The sequence below is a fragment of the Schistocerca gregaria genome, chromosome 2, assembly GCF_023897955.1.
Source record: "Schistocerca gregaria isolate iqSchGreg1 chromosome 2, iqSchGreg1.2, whole genome shotgun sequence".
Classification (NCBI taxonomy): domain Eukaryota; kingdom Metazoa; phylum Arthropoda; class Insecta; order Orthoptera; family Acrididae; genus Schistocerca; species Schistocerca gregaria.
In genome coordinates this window covers 839,204,451-839,213,478 of record NC_064921.1, presented here as the reverse complement: position 1 = coordinate 839,213,478, position 9,028 = coordinate 839,204,451, and the positions used below count along the sequence as shown (strand labels likewise).

Genomic DNA, 9,028 nt, shown 5'->3' with positions numbered 1-9,028 from the left:
CACATAGAATACACGGCCTACCGTTAACAACAAAACTTAGACAGTCACTCATTTCCTGAAGTCGATCTTAAGTTACAAGATAGCACCAGTGCGGATGACCGCAAAGATAACATGAAAATTGGAAGTCCATGCAAGAAGGGAGAATAATCTTTCGTTAATGCTAAAACAAGCACATGCAAAATAGTACCAGGAAGGAATAACAGTTTCACTACCACTATTGAATCATACCAAGAAAGAGTACGTGCTGCACATTTACTTCATCAAAGTCAAGCGTATCCCACCGAATTTAATAAATTCTGTAATTTATGTGATATTTGAAACTCGTTATATAAATTGGGCTTCATTCTGTGTTTAATTATTTGTCCCACTCATTAAAACACACTGTGCATGCGATATGTCCGTTTCGCGCACAGGTAGTGAACGAGCCATGTACAAATACTTACTCTAGTAATGAAGGAACAAAATTCAGATGTGTCGATAGAAATACGCAACTCATTTCAAAATTACGAGCTAACTGCTAAACACTGTATCTGTGACCGAGCTGACGCGTATTTTAACTCTTTGCTTAGCACATACAAATATTGTGAAGGAAAAGAGTTAAGTAACTTAAATTACATGTGTATATGGTCATTTGGGCACTTTCACATCGGTTTTTCAAAATACAGTATGTTGCCTTCATGTATTGTTGCTCACGAGAGGCTCCCAGTGCTACAATATAATTATTACATTATTCTTACTGTAATTGAAAACTGGTCGCATTTTGATCAATTTCACGTGAAATGGCTACTCAGATAAAAAGCCAGACCATTTTCAATGTTCCTGGTACGCATTCACCAGCACATATGTACACTAGCTGACGTACAAGCCTTCCTCTTATTTTTTAAAAGCTGTTTCCGTGCACAAGAAAAAACAGCACCACAGAACAAAAAGCAAGTGCTGCACCGGTAACCGATGATCACATAAACTCACACGGTGTCTGCTGAAGATGCACAGTGTTCAAAATCTTTCCACCAAAGGCTGCAAAGTACCGTCGTATATGAGAGCTTAAATGTTGCTTACAAGCACTATTGTCCATCAAAAGACGAAACTTGAAACACGCTGCAGGAAACAGTGTGCAACTTTTATGTTGCTTGACAGCAATACTGGTAAATAAAGGGTTACCTTTGTTCAGCACGAGGCTCATTACTCGAAATCATTTACCTGCTTGTACCAAGGTAGCAAATTTATATCAGCATCGTTATACTCGCGAATTGAGAAACGGTCAATATTTACAGAGTTTCCAAGTGTTTCTCAAGTGAAGAAACACCAGTGACGATGACACGCGGTCCATTTTGACATGACCAAAGAGAGAAATCTAATCGAAACATAAACCACAAGACTTGATTTTCACGCTTTGAAATGTAAAAACACTCCCGACAGTTCAGCCTGATAAATATACTAAACAGGTATCTGTCCTCACCAACTGAAACACAGAGATGTACAAAAGCGTTTTTCAAAAACATCATGCATATCACACAAGCGATCTGACCATTAGGGAGAATCCTGAATAGTTATTTACTTTCTTAGTTAGTTGCATTTTCCATGATCAGTTGATGGCTTCTTTCATCAAAATGATGTGTAAAGAGACAGTTAACAGGTTACGTACACACGACTACTGTTGACATTAATTTTATTCCTATCATGCAGCGACACTTGAAGACACGTTTCTTTATTGGCTACAACATTTTAAGAAAAAATTCGTCAGTGAAATAAAAGGAGTTGTCCAGGAGGAAGCCGGCCCATGGGCTTAGCCGTAGGAAAGCGCTTTTTTTTAAAGGGGCGTGAGATGGGTAGCCAATAGCTCGTGGAGACGGGAAAGCTGGAAATGCTCTGATTCGCACAGAATTACGCTTTTTCAATCGTAAATGAAGGCCCGTCATAAGTAGTTGCCACAAAGAACAGTCCTTTTGCTAAAGTGGGAAACCAACTGGAACGCTTTGACCTCACTGAAGAAGCATAGCAAGGTTGTTACTACCATACGGGACAAAAGAAGAGAGTTTCTGTTTCCCTCACCGGCAGGTTTGGAAACTTACACCCACACGTTTATTCCTAGAAGATATGGGACATGGAGCGCGTAAGTGGCTTCCCAACACCTCTACAGCAGATATACAAGACTAACGGACAAACCTCTACAAAAAGATAAATGAAATTGCACTTACACAGCCACCTTTCAGACTCCTCTGTAATGATATACACTATGGTGACAACGGTCAAGGGATACGACCTAATATTGTCTCGCATACCTCCTTCTGTCCTGTGTACAGAAGCAACGCGATGTAGATAGGACTCTGCGTCTTTGGAAGTCCCCTGCAGCAATAGTGAGTCATGCTGTCTCTTCTATAAGAGACCATATTTGGCCAAGTGTTGCTCGATTACGTCCCATGAAAGTTAAATGGGATTCATGTCGAGCGATCTGGGTGGCCAACTCATTCGCCAGACTTAAACGGAATGTTCTTCAAGTCAATCGCAAACAATTGTTGTCCGGTGACCTGGCTCATGACCGAGATTAGACTAAATCCAGCAAATAATTAAGGACGCAGGTTGCAATTGCTACCCTGGGATGAATACGTTAGCACAGGAGAGGAAATCGTGGTGGGTCGCGTCATACCAGTCACAAGACTGATAGAAAAAACATGCCTTGGATGGTCACAGCGCTCCTTTAATTGCCTCCTACTTATTGGAATCAGAGTTTGTTGTAATGCAAAAGCAACTCGGAACATAACTGACTACATTTGTCAGATAAATTTAAAGATGTGTTTGTGGGAATATTGAGTTTGGTATGTTTTCCTGCGATTCGTTAAAAGAGTCACTTTCCTTACCTTACTTGCTATAATATTATACGACAAACCGTCAACACTCATATAGTACCCTTACGGAGGGCTTAATGTAACAGGATAATTAACAGCAAAGTCACAATTTTAATACAGGTGTTCGCTTTCACCTGTCCAGAGCTCGCTTTATAAAGTAGCAACCTTATGTTTTCCTTTTACATGCCGGTATTTAGTACAATTAGACCGTGATTTTACAGTTGTGGTACACCGTGAACAGGCTGTTATGCTACGGTAACGTAACAGGTAGATGCAGCAGAACACGTTTTTTAAAACACGATATAGAATAAATGAGGAAAAACCAAACAGAACCGGTATTTCGCATTGTCTTCCGCAGTAGGCGAGTCACTAGCAGTGAGATTCAGAGGCAAGCGGCCCAGTTGCACAGTTATTGGATTTCCCTGCACGGGACGTCGCTTTGTCGATTTCATGGAATCCCATTTGTGGTCTGCAGGCTACTGGCTTTCACTGAGAACCAAGTGGGCACTGGACTCCACTTATCTAGGCTGCATGGAGGACATAAAAGCGGTAAATCCAATCACGCACTGTTAGGGAAAATAATCTCGTACGCTACACAGTGTTGTAAGGAGCAGTCAAACGAAAATGAGACAGATGGAAGAAGGTAAGTAAACTCTTTATTCTTTCGAAAGAAATTGCTATAGCTGTTAACACATTTATGCCACTGTGAGACAAGATGGTCGAAGTCTTCATGGAAAAATATTTGCAGCTGCCTTCTACGGCGTCCTTTCTTATTTATAGTGTCGATACATGGAGTGATTAAAAAAAAAGAAACTTTAGAAACTGACATGGCACATCATGCATGCAACAGGGATCAGTGACAGCCTGGGGTACTTCACTCTCGAGAACACGTTTTTACACAAACACGGGCAGAGCGCAGAAGAACTTCGCTACCCACCCACAGAAGAAATGGGAGAAGGACGTAGCGCGAAATGGATGGGATGCATTTGATTTATGACTCGGCGGTCTGCAATGGATGAGAAGCCGTGTGATTGTATCGTGCGAAATATCCCAATAGTAAGATTCTGTGCGACACATTATTCGCCACCGTGTATCGCCGATTGTGCGAAACCGGCTCGTTCCGAGTGCAGAAGTCGCATGCTGGTCGCCAACGAAATACACGGACAGTTCCGGGGGAAGAAAGCGCTCTCGATTGGGTGGAGCATATGTCGTCAAGAAGTACTAGATGTATCTGCTCCACTGATATCCCCCCGTCTTCCGCCTTCCATTTCATTTCCAACGCGTCCAGGCATTGCGACCGGAGGACTACATCAAGCGCATGTGATCTACGCAGTAGTTTCTGCAGGATTCCGCTGCAGACTGAAGCTTCCCAGCGAGTGTCCTCTTCACCGATGAGGATGTGTTCTCACTCGACAGTATTATGAACGTTCACGACCTGCATACACGGGCAGATGTGAACCTACGTGCTACTCTTACGTATGCCTCACAATGTAAATTTACCCTTAACGTGCGGGCTGGCGAAGTCGGAGATTATTTAACTGAGCCGTACATTTTCTCGGACCGACTTGATGGGCGCACGTATCTCGTATTCCTCACAGAGGTTCTACCGGACATGCTGAATGATGTTCCATGCCCATTCGTCGCCGCATTAGACTTCAGCACGACGGAGCCTCCGCATTTTTCAGCACGCAAGTGAAGGCACATCTGCAGGCAACCTTTCCCGGCGGCTGGGCTTATTTTGGTGGGCCAGTCGTATAGCCACCACGATCACGCGACCTGTCACCAGTCGGTTTTTGCCTCTGGGGGCATCTGAAGGCCTTGTGCATGGAGCGCTTGTTACATTGTTGTGGCAGCAGAATGTCTTCCGGATACATCAGATTATCTTTGAGAGGGTGCGTCGTTCAATATGGCATCGATTTCAGGCGCGTCTTGATGCACCTGGACAAAATTTAGAGCAACTCCTGTACTGAGCGTCCGTTCGTGGCAGCTGACTAAACAACTGTAACGTCATTTAGTAGCCCCAGGTAGCCTTTGCGACCCCAGTTCCTACGTGATTACTGATCATGTTGTATGGTCGATGTCAGTTTGCAAAAGTTTTTGGAAACGCCCTGTATAATGAAGCAAAATTACTGATTTGTACTTACTGTTTCATGTATACACAACGTTTATATTGTTTAGTAAGAGCAGGGGAATTACGTTTGCAAAGTCAATCTCAGTGCCCGGGCTGCCTCCTTTGTTGCTATGTAACGTTTTAAAGATATTATGCGGAGTTGTTTAAATGCCAAGTCGCTGGGGAGTTTTTTTGCTTTTATCTATTTCCTTCTTTTATTTGCCTATTCTTGACAAACATTTTACAACAACAGTTCTCAGGTACACATTGCGCAACTCTGTTGAGGTAGACAAAGAACGTAGCCAAACAAAGAGCAACATTTACCAAACTCAATAGCTACTAAACCCACTCGCACGCTATCTGAAACATATGCTTGGCCCTTGCTGAATACAAAACAAGGTTCTATCTTAGAAGAAATCATCCACAGTCTTGATATAGGTGTCCGGTATGGTCGTTTATGTCAGTGAGTTGTACACGAGATTGTCGTACCAAGTCTAGTCATAAGAGTTTTCCAGGTCCAGGAAAACCGCTGGCGTCGTGATGTTAGAGTTAAAGACCTTTCTGATGTGTTCTGTGATCTTAATAGCTTGTAGTTCGGCTGACAGGTGAGAAGGAAAACCGAATTGGCCTGGACGGGTCGTCCCAGCCACCGCCATGGTCTGAGAATTTCTGTGCAGAATAAAAGGTTATAAAGCCTTCAGCATGGTATTCAGCAGGCTAAAGGCCTGTTGTTGGTAGGGACTGTAGGACCCTTTGAGGACTTAGGGATGGCAATTAGTTTTGCCAGCCTCCACTGGGGGGGGGGGGGGGGGGAGAAAACACTAAACAATGGTTGCCATCGGCCTTGCCGCAGTGGTAGCACCGGTTCCCGTCAGATCACCGAAGTTAAGCGCTGTCGGGCTGGGCTAGCACTTGGATGGGCGACTATCCGGTGTGCCAAGCGTTGTTGGCAAGCGGGGTGCACTCATCCCTTGTGAGGCTAACTGAGAAGCTGCTTGATTGAGAAGTAGCTGCTCCGTTCTCGGAAACTGACATACGGTTGGGAGAGCGGTGTGCTGACCACATGCTCCTCCATATCCGCATCCATTGACGCCTGTGGGCTGAGGATGACACTGTGGCCGGTAGGTACCTTTGGGCCTACCAAGACCTGTTCGGTAGAAGTGAGACAATGGTTCAGAATGTTGGAGAATAAGACCAGTGGCTTGTGTGGGAGCTGACAGAGGTGTTTGTTTAAGAGGCCATCCAAACCAGGAGCCGACTACACATGCTTCCCTTGAAGGATCCGTTGGACTTCTGCCAGGGATGAAACGTGAGGGGCAGTAAGACGTAGTCGGTGTCTGAAAGCGGCAAAGGCCGCCAAAATATCGTGTTCATCCTGGAGTTCATCAGGCGTAAGAACATGGTCGAGCAGTTGATTCTGGGCCTCAAATGGATCGGCCTCAGTTTTCACCACATGGAGGGCATCATAAGTTAAACCATCCACCGTGAGAATAGAATCGTTAGTCCTCACTGCACAGCAGCTCAGGGCACAGACAACATCCAATTCTGACATAAGTTGTATTAGATAAGTGGACATCTTGTCCTTGCAATTTTCCGGTATCCAATCGGCGAGAAGGCAGGAGAATTCATACTGGAGATGCCTCATGCAATACTTATCCCAAGTGTCACGAAACTGCTTCCACCTCTGGCGGTAGCGGTTCTTCTAAACTTTCAGTTTTCGCAATAGGGCAGACAAGGCATACAATTGAGTGAAAGCCCTAGACACAATGACAGTAGAGGCCTTCATGCCTTCTGGACTTTTGCAGTTAGGTAATCAACAGCACTTGCCAGGTTGGCAACCGTAGTCAGTTCATGTTTTGCCTAGTGGTGCCCCCACCTAAGCGATGGAGCCAGTCTGTATGATAGCAAACCATGTTGCATAGACGTAAATCATCTGCAGCTCTGAGATGCGTTTCTGAGACAAGTAAAGTATCCAGTGGTGGTCATAGAGGTAAATGTTCAGTTCAGCTTTCATCTGTTTAATTCCATTAGCATTGAAAATATGGACAACTAAATCTCGAGGGGCTGGTCATTGGGTGGTGGGTGATTTGCCACTATAAAAAAATCTGGCGGAGCCTTTCAACCAGGACAATGACATCTGTGATCATGTCCTCCGACCAACGAATGTTCTGAGCTGTTTCAAGAATGAAAGCCCCGCTATGGGGCTGCAGGAACAGAAAGATGACCTGGAGGATTTCCTGCATGTCATCCTCAAAGCATCTGTCTCCACCACTCTGGAGAAATACTGAGTGGCTGCTTGACCATGTGGCGGGCAGGGGCGGGTGTTGCGACACATTAAGAAAGTGCCTCAATGGATGGTTGAGTCACAGCAAAAAGTGGGCGTGAGGGAGACAACATGGGATGGCGTAGCGATTAACTTCCTGGTCTCAGGGGTCCCTCTTGTTGTACTGGCGAACCAAATGGTCCAGGAACTCGAGACAGAGTAATGAATCCCTGATATCTGTTTCTGTAAATTTGGAGGGCTTGTCTTTGGTGACAGTTCTTTTTTTGTTATGTCGCCAGAAACCTGATGGGTATAGTAATGCATTGCCCACATCTTCTCAAAGTCGTCCTTTGTGTCTAGGAGGTACTTCACATGGTCTGACTCGTAACTGCCAGCAGTTGGCCTGTAATAAGGCGCTGCAGTTAAGTGTTAGGTTAACAGAATTCGTAGGATTGTAAACCACGATAGGACGGAACTTCCTTTTCTTTGGCGGTGGTGATTAATTCTGAGAAGTGGTGTCTGGACCCATTTCCTGGTCCATGGCACCACAGGTGCTATTTGCCCCGGTAGGGAAGCATCCGAATCCGAATCACGACTGCTGCGATGGCGCTAGCGGATGACCGTTTAGATTTCCGGCCATGGAGGGTGACCTACACTAGCGGAGGCCCCATGACACTTGACAGGCCGACGAGCTGGTGTAGACGAAAAAACACTCGATGATGCGTCCTCATAATGGTCGGTTGTATCAGTGTTTGGTGCCGACATGGCGTGAGAGGTCTATCACCAGGTGGCCATGGGATTCGTCGGATGACGAGATGGAAGTGAAGTCACTCACGCGAAGCTGCGGATATGATTCTCGTCAGTCACTGTCAGTGACCAAAGATTCGCCTAGCTGCGTAATACCGCCCTCAGCCCTTTCCATGTTTTTCGTCGGAACGACAGACGTAGCCAGGGACCTGGCTGTCGCAAAACCTAAAATAGCTGCCAGCGTTCAGTGAATGGGATCAGTTGATTTTAGCACAGCTGTACCTTCGATCGCTCTGTCACTGGTTTCTCAAATAAAATGACAACTGGAAATTTAGACGACTGAAAGTGTTTTGATGCCACATTTTCTATTCAGCCGAGACCCGCAACCAACTGTATAAATTTGGACTTACAGAGACATAAATGGCCGAACTGAGTGGAAGCCACCTATAGCACACGCTTCCGATGGGAAGTTGTAGCGTGATCCACTAGTGGTGCACGCCATCGTTAACGTATTAAAACTGCAAAATGGATAATCTTTATTGAAATAAGAAGAAGTCAAATAAGCTTCATATTCTGTATAAGTTCAATATCAAATTACGAAAAAATGGCCTGTCTTAGTAACTAGAGGGCAGGTAATTTATAAACGACTACAATAAAATTAAAAAATACGGAACTAAAAAGTAAAATAAGATATTCTTTGAGTTCCATAAGGGTTTCTACACAGTTCTTCATTTTCATTTGGGATAAAACTGTGTATCAGATAATAGTTATTATTAGCGTAGTAGTTTTCTGAATATGTTGAGAAATAAATGTTTCGGCCATCATTACAGTGCTACTGATATGCTTTAGCTATGCGACTCGACGCAGCTAAAACGCATCAGTAGATTTTTTAAGCAAGACTCATAATCTTTTTACCTTTACAGCAATAAAAAGTAGGTCAAGAAATAAATTGCATGAAATGCCACTAAATATTCTATATGGTCCATGTGCTGTGACGGAAGTTCCTTCTGGTGAACTGAACCTTCTTAATATACAGGGTGTTTCAAAAAGGACGTTACAACT

The 9,028-nt window shown here is 44.4% G+C and overlaps 1 pseudogene; it reads left to right on the top strand.

Moving 5' to 3' along the window:
* The first annotated feature begins 5,790 nt into the window (after positions 1-5,790).
* On the top strand, positions 5,791-5,908 carry LOC126337086 (5S ribosomal RNA; annotated as a pseudogene).
* The last annotated feature ends 3,120 nt before the right edge of the window (positions 5,909-9,028 follow it).